The 17,609-nt window shown below is 38.4% G+C and overlaps 1 protein-coding gene and 1 long non-coding RNA gene across 3 annotated transcripts in view; one reads left to right on the top strand and one right to left on the bottom strand.

The window, feature by feature from the left end:
* The window catches only part of DSE (dermatan sulfate epimerase), a 203,291-nt gene that overhangs the window by 95,284 nt on the left and 90,398 nt on the right, over positions 1-17,609 (bottom strand). The window lies entirely within an intron of this gene.
* Positions 716-16,849, top strand: LOC111767282 (uncharacterized). Its single transcript, XR_002799138.2, has 3 exons — positions 716-1,013; positions 3,897-4,039; positions 16,245-16,849. It is a non-coding gene; the product is annotated as an uncharacterized lncRNA (long non-coding RNA).

Below are 17,609 nucleotides of genomic sequence, written 5' to 3'. Positions count from 1 at the left end.
TGGACCTGGAACCTGGTAAGATGTCCACATGGATGTCAATATCCACAAGAATAATTAATGGTTCAAAAAGCAGGTGCAAGGCCTGAATTCTCTCTCTCACCTTTGAACCCCTGTTCCTGCCCTCTGTGCACTGCTCTTGCCATTTTTCGCCTGCCATGGTCCCCAAGCAAGTAAAACCTGGGCATTTATAACCTATAATGGGGAATTGTAGTCTGTAAATCAGCCTGCTTTATCACTTTTCAGCCCCTTCCTCTCTATCTGGGACCCATGATCTGTTATTTTCTCCCATTTCTCATCCCTCCCTACCTGAATTAATTACTGGCCTAACTTACCTGATGTGCTCTTGAAATTCATTTCTGCAGCATAGTCAAGAATGTAGATGAAATCTGGTAACAGCCCTTTATTCTTCAGTAAAAATCGAAAGCTTTATTTGGAAGTCAGTAAATTTCCATTGAATAGGGTGAAAGAAGCATTTGGATAGTAGCCAGCTGCATATGAGTTATTTTTAAATAATTTTATAAATTTAGAGCACAGAGGTAATTTTAGGAAAAAAAGCAAATATAGTATCAATATTTTGTGGGTCTCAAAAAGGACATTCAACCGTATAAATAAAGGAATTGTGGGGTTTTATTGATATGAAAACTCACATTCAGCTTAATATTATTTTAATTCTCTTTTGTAACCAGAATATAAATGATTCTGTGGAAAGATTATAGAGAACATTTCCTCAAAATTTATAATAGTTGTAAACAAATAACATTTCAAAATATTTTAAATAGCCAGAGCTCTGGCCAGTGAATTTAATTATAATACTAACAGTACAAAAGTAAACACATCAGATTAGAAAACTGAGGTCCCTGATATTTTTTTCTTTTCTTTCCCAGGTGTGTGAGCCATTTAAAAATTCCAATTAAAAAACTTCCAAAGAATCACAGAGCAACAAGAAACTAATGAATCAATACTAGCAATATTCCTAATCATCCCAGGGTTTCATGGGGGAGATATTAGGAATGGTATGTGAACACTTGGCTTACTTAAAATTCTGATCTGATGAGGCCATGGTGGCAACTTTCTCCAAACATATGTACCTCTTAAATCTTCATACTAATGGTCACAAAGGGCCTGGGGGAATTAACATGGAATTCATCATCAACTCAAAAATCCATGCCCTAATGAAAGTAGGATAATGGTGTTGCCTTCCTGTATAAGTCTCTGAAAAACTAACCTTCAAATACTTCCTCCACATTTCATCAAGGAAATAGTACCACAGATACTACAAACGAAACCTTAGAACACATGTCAAAAAGTGACTTTCTTTCTGCACTTAGATTACAGGGAAATATTCTTTCTCCTTAAGTTTGTGAGGAAAACATCGTTTGGTGGACAGTTATTTACAAACAAGGCCACCCTATGTCTATACAACTTAGTATTTCCCCATTTTTTAATTCTCTAGAATTCATTTTCAGAAGGAAAATAAAACAAAACAAGAACAAAAAACACTACGGGCATTGTAGGAGGAGGAATTTGTGAAAGAAAGATATCGTAAGCAAGATAGAGCACATATGAAAACCCAGGGTTTTTTAATTTAGTCTGCCACAGATCATAAGAATTATCACCCATTCTAACAATTTATTACTCATAGTGCCCCTAAGGCAGATTTTCTTCAAATCTTTTTTTTAAACTGAAAAACAAATGATAGGTAGAGGATAGATGGATGATAGATGTATAAAAATATATGGAGTTAGGGAAGCGGCTGTGGCTCAATCACTTGGGCTCCCGTCTACCATATGGGAGACCCTGGGTTCTTGTCCCGGGGCCTCCTTGTGAAGACAGGCTCGCCCGCACGCTGCAGAGAGCCACCGGCCCAGGCGCCACAGAGTACCAATGGCTCGCAAGCACCACGGAGAGCTGACTCAGTAAGGTGACACAATAAAAAGGCAGACAAGCAAAAAAAAAAAAAAACAGAAGAGAGTGCTGTGAATGGACACAGAGAGCAGACAACAAGCAAGTCTCAAGGTGGGGGGAGTGGGGGATAAATAAAAATAAATACCGGGGAAGCAGACTTGGCCCAGTGGATAGGGCATCCGTCTACCACAAGGGAGGTCTGCGGTTCAGACCCCAGGCCTCCTCGACCCGTGTGGAACTGGCCCATGCGCAGCGCTGATGCGTGCAAGGAGTGCCGTGCCACGTAGGGGTGTCCCTGCATAGGGGAGCCCCACACGCAAGGAGTGTGCCCCGTAAGGAGAGCTGCCCAGCGCGAAAGAAAAGTTCAGCCTGCCCAGGAATGGCGCCGCACACGCGGAGAGCTGACACACAAAATAATGCAACAAAAAGAAACACAGATTCCTGTGCCGCTGACAACAACAGAAGTGGACAAAGAAGAACACACACAGGAAATGGACACAGAGAGCAGACAACGGGGGGTTGGGGAGGAGGGAAGAAGAGAGAAATAAAAATAAATAAATAAATAAAATAAATACAGACACAGAAGAATGCACAGTGAATGGACACAGAGAGCAGACAGCAAGAAAAAGCCGCAAGGGGGGGATTAAAAAATACATATATATGGAGATAGAGATAGAGATATGTAACAAAATTTCAGAAGTCATTATTTATATTTTTTATTTTCGTCTATTTCATTTCGACAGATTTCGATCAACTAAATAGATTTCAAGACCCACTAATGATTTGCAACTTGTAGCTTAAAAAACATTGCTTTGGGACTAATGTATATGTGTAGAGAGATTTTGTTTGTATTTACTCTCAAAGTTTAAGGGTACAGACCTCCAAGAAATAGGAGGCTTTTCATGATAATTCTCTATGGAATTATGAAAATACTAGTGAGGTTTAACACAATACATTACATTTAAGATTTCCCCAAAGGCTACACAGATCTTCCAATAGTAAGAACAGATGCTTATGAAGCACAGCAAGAAATTTCACATTTGTTAGAACAGTAAGTCTTCAGGGATCCCTACACCTAGAGGTCATCAGTTCATAAGTGAAGGTCCACCTGGCTGCTCTCATGAGTTCTCCGTCGGTTCCTGTCACTTGGGAGGATGCTTCCCAGGACTGCACTTCCCAGACCACCCCTTTCCAGCACCAGTGCAGCTCAGATTTTGAATAGCCAAATAATAGCCCTTCCCCTCAACAAACCTAGAGACTTTTACAAACTCTTCCCATCTTCTCCGTTCAAAATGACCATGTGGTAGTGACGTGCCAGCAGAGCCTGTACATATGATACCGTGACCTCTAAACCTGTCATCTATTGATGATTATTTTTATACTCTTTTCACAGAGTTAGTATCATTGCCCTATATTTCTGTGGCTGTGGCTAGAAACAATCAGCAGCAGTAAAAGACTGCTGATAAGAGAAGAGGGAAAGAGGGCCATGGTCTGAAATCTTTGCTTCATTGGATACAACAGGGCTTTGTGGCCAGAAAATAAGCCTTGCCTGTCTTCTGCCAGCAAAGGATTCAACTACACAAAAATTAGAAAGAATTTTTGTGACCTAATCCTAAGAAATACTTAAACCAGATTTATTCACGTAAACTGATTTGCCTGAGGCATTTTAATTTATCAGTGACTTGGGTTAAATCACTCCCCATAAATTCTCAACTTGACAGTTCCAAGGAGACTTGGAGTCATGAGGGAAAGCAGGTCCCTGAAACACTCTATTCAGAGGAGGAAATATTCCTGTGGTTGGGGGTGGGAAGAAGGGAAAGCTATTTTCTAAATACTCTGGATGCTACCAATAACATTATTTTCTTAAAATTCTCAATTATTTTACTACAGGATGAGAGGGAAGAAAAAAATATTTTTAGACTCTAAAGATGTCTTATATAAGCAAGTCTCTGCTGATGCCATGTAAAAAATAACTTGTTTTTGTGACTTAGAGCCACTAACCAGGAAGTTGCTCACTGTCCGTCAGCACTTGATCCTTCTGAAGAGCAAACTGGAGATGGGAGAAGGAACATTGTCCTCTGGATGCCAGAGAAGGCCAGGATGATAATAAACATCTGGGGAAAAGTCATTACTGGTAAGTTTCCTAAGTTCATACTGCTCAATTACTAGAAATTTTTTAAAGCCACGCTTGGAAAGATATCAAGACCTCACTGAAACCACAGCTCTGTTTGGAACAAAGCTAGTAATTAATGGGAGATGGAGAAAAGAGGAGGCATTGACTTAAGGGTCGGAGGGTAGCTTTTTCGGTATGAATTTGAGAAGCACTGGCCCTGCAGACAGAATCTGGTGAAGAGAGACCGTGGCAGAGCCTGCAATGGTGAGCCAGAATTGTAGGAACCCCGAAATACTAGGTGTGGCTACTGCAGCCAAATGCAGGCTGCATGGGAGGAGAAGCTTGTACCATATGGGGACCCAGAGCTGTGGGATTCAGGGATGTCCTGGCCCTGCCACCAACTCAGGTGACCTGAGGAATCACTGCATCCTTCTTAGTGTCATCTTTCCCACTTATAAAATTAGAGGATTGTATCATCTACAAGGTCTCTTTAACTTTAGAATTTTGTGACTCAAAATTCCTGAACTACAGAACAGATGCCTTCTAGATCAATGCTGGCCAATAGAAATACAATGCAAGCCACATATTTAAAAATTTTAGGAGCCACGTTAATAATATAAAAAGAAACAGGTGAGAACCAGCAAGATGGTGGGGAAGTAAGGTGCTCCTAGAGTCAGCTTCTGCTCAGGGCAGTTAGCAAACACCCGGAGCTCTCTGGAGCTAGCTGAAGCACCTGTTTGGGGGCTCCAGAAGACCAGAAGAGCATATGGCAACATCCTTGAAGAAGTGTAAGGGGGAGACTGCCCATCTGCTGAGAAGACTCATAAGTAGAGCACTCCACACCCCGGAGGCTGGTGCCCATCCTCCACTGGAGGCACAAGACACCTTGGGAGCTATTCCATGGCTGGAATTGAAAGCTCCACTTCCCCAAAATGGGGGAGGAAGAGAGAGTTGGGCCTCCAGATGACATAAAGGAGTTGAGACAACTAATCATAGATGTTCAGACAAATCTCCTTAATAAATTCAATGAGATGGCTAAAGAGATTAAGGATATTAAGAAGACACTGAATGGGCAAAAAGAAGAATTTGAAAGCATACATAGAAAAATAGCAGATCTTATGGGAATGAAAGGTACAATAAATAAAATTTTAAAAACATTGGAATCATATAATAGCAGATTTGAGGAGGCAGAAGAAAGGATTGGTGAGCTTGAAGAAATGACTTCTGAAAGTGAACATACAAAAGAAAAGATGAAGAAAAGAAGGGGAAAAATTGAACAAGGTCTCAGGGAACTAAATGACAGCAAAAGGAATGCAAACATACATGTTGTGGGTGTCCCAGAAGGAGAAGAGAAGGGAAAAGGGGCAGAAGGAATATTTGAAGAAATGATGGTAGAAAATTTTCCAACCCTACTGAAGGACATAGATATCCATGCCAAGAAGCACAACATACTCCCATCCAAAAAATTCCAAATAGACCAACGCCAAGACACATATTAATCAGAGTATCAAATGCCAAAGACAAAGAGAGAATTCCAAGAGCAGCAAGAAAAAAGCAATGCATAACATATAAGGGATATCCAATAAGATTAAGTGTGATTTCTCACCAGAAACCATGGAGGCCAGAAGAGAGTGGTCTGATATATTTAAAATACTACAAGAGAAAAGCTTCCAGCCAAGAATCTTATACCCAGCAAGACAAAAATGAGGGTGAAATTAGAATATTCACAGATAAACAGAAACTGAGAGAATTTCTAAGCAAGAGACCAGATTTTCAGGAAATACTAAAGAGTGTGCTAGAGCTGAAAAGAAAAGAGGGGCCTGGAAGAGAGTCTAGAAATGAAGATTATATCAATAAAAGTAACTAAAAGTGTCAAAAGGGTGGTGAAAATAAAATATGACAGATAAAACTCAAATAGTCAGGAATAAACCAATGATGTAAAGTATTTGTATTCAGAAAACTGCAACTCAATGTTAAAACAAATCAAAAAGGCCCTAAATAACTGGAAGAACATTCCATGCTCATGGATTGGAAGACTAAATATCATTAAGATGTCAATTCTACTCAAATTGATATATAGATTTAATGCAATCCTGATAAAAATTCCACCAGCATTAAAGAAAAAAATGAAAACACTATCATTAAACTTATTTGGAAGGGTAAGGAGTCCTGAAAAGCGAGAAACATAATAAAAAGGAAAAGTGAGCCCTCATCTCCAGATTTTAAATCATAATACCTACCTATAGTGGTAAAAAGAACATGGTACTGGCCTAAAGACAGACACAGTAGACCAATGGAACCAAATTTATGGTTCAGAAACAGACCCTTACAGGTATGGTCAAGTTATTTTTGACTACCCTGTCAAAAACACAACTCGGGCAGAACAATCCATTCAACAAATGGTACTGAAAGAATTGGATATCCAGGGAAGCGGACTTGGCCCAGTGTTTGGGGTGTCTGTCTACCACATGGGAGGTCCGTGCTTCAGGCCCCGGGCTTCCTTGGCCCGTGTGGGCCTGGCCCATGCGCAGTGCTGATGTGCGCAAATAGTTCCTTGCCACACAGGGGTGTCCCCTGTGTAGGGGAGCCCCACGCGCAGGGAGTGCACCCTGTAAGGAGAGCTGCCCATTGCCAAGGAAAGTGCAGCCTGCCCAAGAATGGCGCCATACACACGGAGAGCTGATGCAGCAAGATGATGCAACAAAAAGAAACACAGATTTCCATGCCACTGACAACAATAGAAGGGGACAGGGAAGAGCACGCAGCAAGTGGACATAGAGAACAGACAACTGGAAGGGGGTGGAGAGGAAGGAGAGAGAAATAAAAAAAAAAAAAGAATTTGATATCCATAGCTGAAGGAAGGAAAGAGGACCCCTATCTCACACCTTATCCAAAAATGAACTCAAAATGGATTAAAAAAACTAAAAATAAAAGTAAGAACCATAAAACTTGTAGAAGAAATTATTGGAATATATCTTCAAGACCTGGTAGTAGGTGGTGGATTCTTAAAGGAGATAAGAGGAGGACTGAGTGGACTAGGATGTTTAGTATATGTAGAGGTTTTAATTAGCTTTACTGTAAAATTGTGGAGATGCATAGAGTGGATGGTAACACACAGTGAGTAACAAAGAGTATATAAATGGGGATGTGACTGAAAATGGTAATCGTTATGTAAATGCCAATTGACAGAATGCTAGGAACTGGATAGCTTAGTAAACCAAGAGGTGGATGAGAATTGTGGTTGATGGTACAGATTCAAGAGTGTCCTTTGTTAGCTAGAGCAAATGCATATCAATGCTGCAGGGGGTTGGGAATGTGGAGAAGCATGGGAAAAATACAGCTGGAGTGACCTATGGACTGTGGTTAGTAGTAATAATATAATATTCTTGTATCTATGTGAAAGGTGTACTGTGTTGATACTGAGGCAGTATGGAAAATGTGAGCCAAATGTACACTATGGACATGGCAATAATCAGATGATATTATTTTATCTGTAGCAAATGACATGCCACATTGTGGTGTGTTGATGGAGGGGTGTTGTTTGGGAATTCTGCACATGTGCATGATTGTTTGATAAGTATACAACTGTCATAAAAAATATATTTAAAAAATAATAATAGGATGGGTTGGGGGAAAAACACACCAAATGTAAGATAAAGACTATGACTAGTAGTAAGATTTTGACAATATTCTTTCATAATTTGTAACAAACGTCTCATGACAATACAAGGTGTTAGTGGAAGGTTAATGTATGGGACCCCTGTATGATATGCATGTTTGCTTTGTAAGTTCACAACTTTTACTATACACTTAATTGTTTATGTATGTTCATATATAAATGATATAAAGATAATAATAGAAGGATTGGTTGGGCGGAAATATTTTGTTTAGTAGTAGTATTTTGACAATGCTCTTTAATCATTAGTTAAAAAGGTTTAACAACAATGCAAGTTATTGGTGATAGGGTGAGTTATGAGAGTCCTGTTTGATGCTAATATATGTTTGTTTTGTAAGTTCACAACTATTATTATAGACTTATTGTTTATCTGTGTTTATGTATGAGTGATATAACTTCAATAAATTTAAAAAAAATTAAAAAAAAAACAGGTGAGGGAAGTTGTATTAGGGTTCTCTAGGGAAATAGAATCAACAAGAGATCTATGTCAATAATATGTGATTTTATATGAGTCTCTCACGCAGCCTTGGGGTGCACAAGTTCAGATTCCACAGGCAAGCTGCAACCAGGGACTCTGATGAAAGTCCAATGAAGGTCCTTGACAAGTTATGGGAGATGTTGACTGTCCAAAGATGAGCTGGGAAATTCTCTCTCAATGCCGGAATCACTTACCCTTTTAAGGCATTCAACTAATTGGATAAAGCATCATTCATTGCTGATGGCAATTTCCCTGATTGATTTAACTGTAATCAGCTATCTATGATTTACCCCTGCAGTAAAGTCAATGGTGACTAAAGTCCATAAATGCCCTTATATTACAATTAGCCCAGTGCTTGCTTGACCAAACAACTGGGCACAATTACCTGGCCGAGTTGACACATTAGCCTAACCACCACAGAAGCAGATGTGACTCAAGCAATTGAGCTCCTATCTACCATATGGAAGGCCCTGGGTTCGATTCCTAGGGCCTCCTGGTGAAGGCAAGCTGGCCCGCACTGTGAAGAGCCGATGGCCCTTGCCAAGGAAAGCTGACAATCCACGTTAAGGAAAGCTGGCCCAGCAAGATGACACAACAAAGGGATACAAGCATACACAGAAGAATGCACAGCGAATGGACACAGAGAGCAGACAGCCCATGCACGTGACAAGGGGTGGTGGTGGTAAATGCGTAAATAAAGAAATCTTTCAAAATAAAATAAAAAAAAGAAACAGGTGAAATTAGATTTCATAATATTTTTTATTTAATCCAAAATTTCCCCAATTGTATCATTTCAAAATGAGTCTTTAAAAATCCTGACTAGCCATTCAAAAGTCAGAGGGGTCTAATGGCGACTATCTACTGTACTGGACAGCACAGCTCTGGACAACAGAGTAAAGGTCACAGGATGGGAATAAGAGCTACGTTTCTCATTGATGCCCTGAGCCAAGGCTCCAAAGCCTGCATATTCACCTCAATCTCTGGAGGAACTTTAACAAATACTTCTGAGCCCACCCCATTCTTTCGGCATGGATCGTACCACAGAAAATCTCCCCATATAAATCTGAGGTGCAGCCAGTCCAAACTGGCTGTTTAAAAAATCTCTGCACTGAGTTAACTAAGACTTCACACCTGTTAGAGGGCATGGGTGGGATAAGGGAAGCAGTGGTTATGTGGTTTTGCATCTTCTCCAGGGATTCTTCAGCTAGTTGTCATCAGATCTTTCTTCTGTTCAGTATGTGAGCTGGAAGATTTCAACACTCATCCTATGACAGTACAGGGTATTTTCAGTTACTGAAGGGAATTAAACATTTTCAAGTTAAAATTTATTAAAGAACAAACAAATGAGGTTGCAAGACAAAGGAGGTCAGATTCCACCTTGCCGGGATGTGTCTGTCCAGCTGGTGACTCCATCAAGCTGCAGTAATAGTTACAGACCTATGTTTTTAGCCTGTTTAATGTTTGTGCATAAACTGTCTGGTTGTCCTCCATTTTCTGAGGACTGATTCTCACCTTGGGCACATTTACCTGAGTGTAACAGAGTAGTTGAGAGAAAGTGAAGAGTCTCATAATAATTTTATTTTAGTGAAACAAGAGAAGTGAGTATGTATTAGAAGCCTATCAAAATCATTTAATCATGGACAAAAGAGGCTACTAGGGAATTTGCAGAAAATAGGTAAATTAAAGTTAGGTTAAATGAGCCTTGCCAACATTATCCACAGGGGAATGGGAATGAGTCTTAAGTGTAGATGAAGTGGCCTCAGGCTTAACCGGAGCAGAAGGCTTGGAAAGTATAAGCTGAAAATCACTAGGCAAATAAATAGTAACCTGAGGCTCTACACACTGGTCATTCCTCCTTGTTCCAATTAGAAAAGTATGAAATGTTTGATGAGGGGACAGAGAAATAGTCATTCTCATACATTGTTGGTGGAAGTATAATTTGGTATAGTCCTTTGAGAAAGCAATTGGAAGACAAATATGTTATAAAACTTGAGAAAGTTATGTAAATTTTCATCCAACAATTCTACTCTTTGGAATATATGCACACGTGTGAAACTACATATATATAGTGAAACTATGTATATACATATATACAGGGATATTCAACATGGAGTTAAAATAGCAAAATATTGAAAACAACCCAGATGTCCAATAATAAAGAAATGGCTAAATTAATTATGGCATATGTGCATCTGAATGTGTGTGTATGTATATGAGTGTGTGTGGATATAAAATGAAATTAAAATAAATGTGAAAGATGTTGGAGTATTTCCATCAAAAGTAAATTAAATTAAAAACATATATAACCCATCTATAAATATATTAATAAATTAATGTAACTACACAGAAAATAGTGGAAGATTGTCATTTTACATAGGGGTTCTGGAAATACAAGTAGTTTTCATTTTATTTTATAATTACGTGAAATAGATTTCATGTATCTGCCCACTGGGTAGAGTTTTCAGATTAGACCCATTCTGAAAGTAATTATATTTATCCAAAATCAGAAAAATAGCACCCTGCCGTGACTATGCAGTGCAAACCATAGAGTCCATGTTCTGAAAGAGACTAAAAGCTGACAGGTCAGAAGAATAGAGAAAAGTTACTCTTGTGATAGGTAATTGATGGCAGATATCATGGAAATTTAGAAGTCAAAAGCAAATTCTCCTGGGAAATCAGCTAATGAATACATTCATAATATGATTGAAAAATCTTTAGACAGAGCCTGATCATCTCATACATTTGTATTGATCCCTTTGATACAGGAATGGTTCATTTCAATACAAAGCAGAAGTTGTTCAACAAAAGAGAAATATCTTAGGCACAGCTAGCTAAGTATTTTCAACAATTCCCTAGTAGATAAGAAGTAGACATGAGATAGTGTTTCACTTGATATGTTGATTAGAATTATTATTATGCTAGCAATATAGTAACCTGAATATAATATTTCTTCTCTATGGATTTAGTCAGTTTATGTTATTTTTTAAAGTCCTGAGTCACAGAGCCCTTCTAGGTTTGCTTAAAGATCTATGTCTGAACCAAATTTTATCAAGTAAGTATTAGGTGTAAGTCCCCAGTGTCCAGAGTAGATGGATCAGAGAAATTACGCTTTCTAAATAATGATGCTGCAACCAGGTTTCCTCCAGTCTGAGATTGCTATACATATTTCCTGAGTGTGAGAATTAGATATATAGTAGGTACTCAACAAATTGTTGCTATTATAACTATTAACAAATGTAAAATTTACTTAGTTGGCTGAGATTTTTAAAAATTTCTAATAGTAAGGGTTGGTAGACCCTTCCTAAGTATGGTCCTTAGAATCAGACTGCTACCTGCATGTTCATGGTCAAGGTACTAAATCATTCAGAACTTTTTATTCTGTCTTTTACAATAGGATAATGCTATTACACTACACATTCAGCCATTGTATCTGAGGGTTCCCTGACCTTTCTAAGGGTAACTGTCCCACACAAGCATCCCAGCCCTACCCCAACCATGCTTGGTTGGACCAGAGGTGTAGGCATCTACCCTGAAGGAGACAATCTGATGGACACCTAGTAACAGCTGATTAACCAATTTCCTCCACTGAGAATCTGAAGCGAAGAGAATAAAAAGATTTGAGCGTCTTAGTGGTAAAAACAGAAGCTAAAAGTATGTCATAAGATACGACCAGGTTTTGGCAAACAGAGACATAAGCAAGCTATATAATAGAAACAGAAACTACGAGTAAGTAGAGAATGCCAGTGGTGGAAACATTAGAACTAGAACGGGGCAGAGAAACGGATTCAACAGGAAAGAGAGAAAAAGCAGGAATGAGAGAGACAGAGACAGAAAAAGAGACAAAGAGACCAACACACACACACATTCGACCAAAAGAATGAGATGGTGGGAGGAATGAGTTTCTTTAGCTGCTTCCCATTCTGAAAGATTTCTAAGAAGTTCTTGTGAGGTTAGATTGCACTGCAGTAACATGAGTGTCCTTGTTCCCTCATTGCACACCCCCTCCACCTGCTCTAGCTTAAAATAGCTCACCCTTTTGAAATAACATGTGGAGGCAACTCTGTCCCTTGCAACCAAGAGTCTGACTTGAGAACAACAACTGATCCCCAGAAGATCTAAGGTCTATATGAGGTCACATCTTCTGAGCTCCCAGCAGCATATCACACACAAGCTTTCAATAAAGATTACTTACCTTTTCCTAACTTAAATTTTTAAAAATAGGATTTTGATCATATAATGTATAAAATTTGGGTCAACATTTTCGTAATGAATCCCCAATTCCTACCTCCTATCCCAAGGACAAACATAAGGAAGTAAATGCTGTTCCAATGTAGCCTGAACTAAATATTTTTCTTCATTTTATAAGAAGGACTACATTTCAGGGAATATTATATCCAAATATTTCTACAGATATAGCTGTACATTTGGAAGATCTCTAACACCTAGAAAGCACTGCTATATCACTTTAAAAATAGCCATTATGATTCTGTATCATAATGCATGTATGATACAGAGAATCTGTATCTGATTCTCTAAAAACTTTTCTAAGAATCTCAGTACATGGTATATGAGTATGTTTATTAACTCTAATATATTTTAAATAATTTAAAAATTATTTTACATTGCTGCTAAAGCTTACACACACACACACAAAACAAATATCTTTGTAGACAAGCACTCATCAAAGGAGAAAATTATAAAATAAGCCTATATCTATCATAGTCCCTTCATGACACAGTAGAAGTGTCCAGTAGTTGTAGCCAATTAGTTCTGTGTTCAAATAACAGCTGGGCAACATATTTACACCTCAGGCAGATTACTTAACATCTCCAAACCTAAGTCTTTTCGGAATTTTAATGCCCATCTTCATAGTTATGGGGATGAGAGATAAAGAATGCAAAGTATTGGACACAGTACAAGGCACACTGTAAATGCTCAGTGGTAACTGCTATCATTATTCAAACAAAAGTCAACTTAAAGACCTTACAGTGAAAGGTTTAGGAGATTTTCTGGAAATTAAGGAAGGCTCTCAAGAAGAAAGATATTTTTTCCTAGTAACTATCCATGACATAAACAGATTTATTTGGATTACTACAAAGGAAAATATCCCTTTTTCCACCCAATATTACCTAACATGCATACTCACACACACAGGCACAATTCCCCACCACCACCACCCTTAGCAGTCTTTTCATTTCTCCAGAGAAAAAGTAGAACATAAAGTTCCTTCTCCTAAACCACAAATTAGAGGTCATCAACAGTTCATTTGGAAAAATAGCCATCAGTGTTTATACACATGCAGTCCCACACACATATACACTTCTGTGTGCACACAGGCACACAAACACACATTCACTCATATATACATTTGAACTATAAGTTAGTAAAGACCATGATTTAGTACTTAGCTAACATAAATGAATGGGAGGGGAGAGAGGGAAACCCCAACCAGTTATGATGACCATAAGACTCATGCCTCTTTCTCTTGACGGTCCCTGATGGACTTGTCAGATAAACACATTCCATAAGTCTTACAAATCATTCTGGAGTAGGAGGAATGAACCACTTAGAGCTTGGAGTTTACAATATTCTTTGGCAATAGAAATAAAGAAAAGAAAGAGAGGGAGGGAGGAAGGAAAGAGGAAGGAAGGAAAGAAGGAAGGAAGGAAGGGGAAGGAGGAAGGGAGAAAAAGGAAAAAAGAAAGGGAGATTCCATGTAAGGGGAAAGTGTGTGGTTTGGACTGGCAAACTGGGACAGGTTTGGGAAGTCAATTATTTGCCCAGTCAGAGCCTGTCCAGGCTTGACCTAAGGCTGTGTTGCAAAAATGGTAGTGATTTTCTGCCAGGCATATTATTGGAATGAGTGGATTCTCAGGCCTGACTAATAGTTTCTTCTTGGCCCTCTCACTTTTTTTAGCACAAACATCCTGAGGCTGTGGTGATTGTAGGTGTGCTCCCTTCCTCTTCTCTCCTCAAATAATCCTCAAAGTTCCTGCTTTTCATATCTCAGCTCTTTGATGCTTACTACTAAGTTCAAGAGCTACTGACCTCTACCCCAGCCAGCACTAGCCTTAAGGATTTTAAATCCTTATTTCTTTAAGAATTACCATTCCATTCCAATCACAGCTATGTCCACCCACAGCCTAGAAATTATGATCAGTGGCCCATGCATGTACAGCACCATATTGAGATATTCTTCAAGGTCAGTTATTTTATCACTCAAGGAAGCCCTGGGCTTAGGGAACTCTGTGATCGAGAAGAAATAGATCTGACTGGTCACTTCAGTTCAACTGATCCTTAGACATGGTAATGTGATATGCTACTATCTAAAAGGATCAGTCATGCCTGGGAGGCTTTATGTAGATCAAAAACACATTTGGTCATTTGGTAAGACACCAGTGTGTGTTGATTCCAATTCTAAGACTGTATAAACAACTAAAATCACAAAAAGTTATTACTAGATATCTAGTTGGGGTTTTTTTTGAGATCCATTTTGTATTTTCTTATACTGAGATGAAATTCATATAACATAAAATCAGCCATTTTAAAGTGTACAGTTCAATGGCATTTAGTACATTCACAGTGTTGTACAACCACCTCCTCTACCTAGTTCCAAGACATTTTCATCACTCCAAAAGGAAAAACATACCCATTAACAGTTGCTCCCCATTTCCTTTTCCCCCCACCCCTGGCAGCCACTAATCTACCTTCCGTCTATGGATTCCTTCCCTGGGATCCCTTAGGAATAGTCTTGTGATCCCTGAATATTTCTGATATCTGAATATTTCATATAAGTGGAATTTTACAATATGTGGACTTTTGTGTGACCTTTCCATTTTACAGATTTACAGATAGAACTGAGGACTAGAGATTTCAACTAACTTTTTCAGGGTGATGGACAGAGACTGGAATGAGCTTTGTTTTCAGTCAAATGGAAACCACATATAACCAAGGAGTTTACACACATACACGATTAGTAAAGTTTTTTTTGTTTGTTTTTTTAAAGATTTATTTTTATTTATTTATTTAATTCCCCTCCCCTCCCCCAGTTGTCTGTTTTCTGTGTCTTTTTGCTGCATCTTGTTTCTTTGTCCGCTTCTGTTGTCGTCAGCGGCACGGGAAGTGTGGGCGGCGCCATTCCTCGGCAGGCTGCTCCCTCCTTCGCGCTGGGCGGCTCTCCTTATGGGTGCACTCCTTGCGCGTGGGGCTCCCCTACGCGGGGGACACCCCTGTGCGGCATGGCACTCCTTGCGCGCATCAGCACTGCGCATGGGCCAGCTCCACACAGGTCAAAGAGGCCCGGGGCTTGAACCGCGGACCTCCCATGTGGTAGACGGACGCCCTAACCACTGGGCCAAAGTCCGTTTCCCTAGTAAAGTTTTAATGGCAAGACTTATAGTTCTCATAAATTAAAAAATACCACTGTGGATGGGAGAACTGCAGTCACTGGAAAGACTCATGGTAACACATAGAGCCAATTATTCAGGCTCTCCCACAGTTGGGATGAACAATTCCTTTGTCTCCATTCAAAGCTCTCCAATAGACTGATTGCAAACTCAAATTCCTAAATTCCCCGAGATTAGAAGTGGAGTTGTTTGGATGGCAGAAATGACATGATGAGCAGAGACTGATCATTTGAAATTAAATTGATAAAATGGAGTTTCTAAAATTATACACTTGAGGACTCTGGATTTATGAAAGTCAACCCAAGATGATGCAAACCAAGAAGACAATGCTGTTATTCTTTTCCTCCCTTTGCATAACATTACTAAACTTTTGAATATATGTGTAGCTATTTTATGATGATGTGAAATAACTGAGTTATTAATAAATAACAAACACCAAAGTAATGTAATGTAACAGAATGTAATGGTGATATATTCAGCCAGTAAGAATATACTATTTTAATCGGCTATAAAATGGCTCCTAGGAATTTAAATGTTAATAAGTTTACCAGCTTATCGGCACATTTCTTAAATAAAAAATAAAAGTTTTAAGATGTGAAGATGAAGTATCAGGTTTATTTTTTACCTTCTACCATACTCAAAACAGACTCTTTGTTTTCTCCCCAGGTACTAAAAAGGGTTACTCTGTTGCTGCCAGAAGATCTGGGTATGGGATAGCCAAACTGAAATCAGATGACCATTCTGTTAAAACCAGGATCCCGAGATTGGGGGTTTGTAAGACTAGGAATTCAGAAAGAGGAAAACATTCATCTCTCTCTTATAGGAAAGTCTTTAATGGTGTTATTTGGAAGAAAAGAGAAAGGGAGACAAAGAACCAAATTCTTGCTTAATCACAAGAACTATCCTACTAAACACTCCATAGTAAACATACTATAGTATTGATAATATTGGGCAATTTGGGTAGCTGTTAAGAAATTCTCTTCTAAGACTAAGTTTCATGTAAAATAATATACTGCAGAAGAAAAGCAACTGGAATATTTGCAATATTTCATGAAACAGAGGGAACTTTAGGACACCCCTCCCCCCCAGAAAGAAAATACGCCAGGAAAACCTTTATATAATTAAATATTGTATCTAAAGTCATGGAAAACACTTAAATTTTGCTTTAGTTTTTTTTTCATACTGGAGGCAGATTATATAGTAGTGTACAAGTTTATTGAAAATAGGTGTGTGGGACATAACTCCTTTCGAGAATATTATCACAGCAAAAAGGGTATGCCTGAAATTTAGAAAATCATATGTTGTTTAAGGAATACTCTTGAATATAAAAATAAAAAACTGAATATAATACAGTGCTTGGCTGTGTTCCTTGTCCCTTCAAAGAAGAGACATTTGTGTCAGTGGGTCATTATATGATTAGAAGGTTAATAGTGGTCCTATTTAATACTTTTCCCAAGAAAATTTGGATAGAAGTTCAAGATTCTGCAAATTCTAAATCTGATTTTCAGATTGACTTGCCCTGGGTTCTCTGTAGTAAATTTTTGTAATATGAAAAGAGATGCAAAATCTTTTCTCTGAATTGTGAATACTGATGCAATCAGGCTCCTTTTAAAAGAGTTTTTTTTTGCCACAGAAATTAGACAGTAGGAAGTTGCCACATTTGCATGGAAGTAAGAAGATTCCAGAATAATGTAGATTCATACTATGTTGATATTTGACTATTCACAATCATAACCTGCTGCAGTTTTCATTAAGGCATTTGGAATGGTCTAATCACTTTTCAATTTTCTTACTATCGTGTTCTCTTATAACATGCAGATTACTTTGAAAGAGGAAAAAAGTCAAATATATAATTGGAAAATGAAACAAATTTGGCCTGTCAGTCTGTTAAAGTTAGGTCAGATATTAAACACTGTAAATGGAATAGTTTATTTAGGTAATATTTCTTAAATTGTATGCATGTAAGCATGAAACAGAACTAATATATAATATGTTTTTAAAAAAAGCAATAGAGAGATGTGGGGCTTCTGG

This window comes from Dasypus novemcinctus, chromosome 11, assembly GCF_030445035.2.
Source record: "Dasypus novemcinctus isolate mDasNov1 chromosome 11, mDasNov1.1.hap2, whole genome shotgun sequence".
Taxonomy (NCBI): domain Eukaryota; kingdom Metazoa; phylum Chordata; class Mammalia; order Cingulata; family Dasypodidae; genus Dasypus; species Dasypus novemcinctus.
Note: the sequence above shows the minus strand (reverse complement) of the source record. Positions and strands in the feature narration are given on the sequence as shown.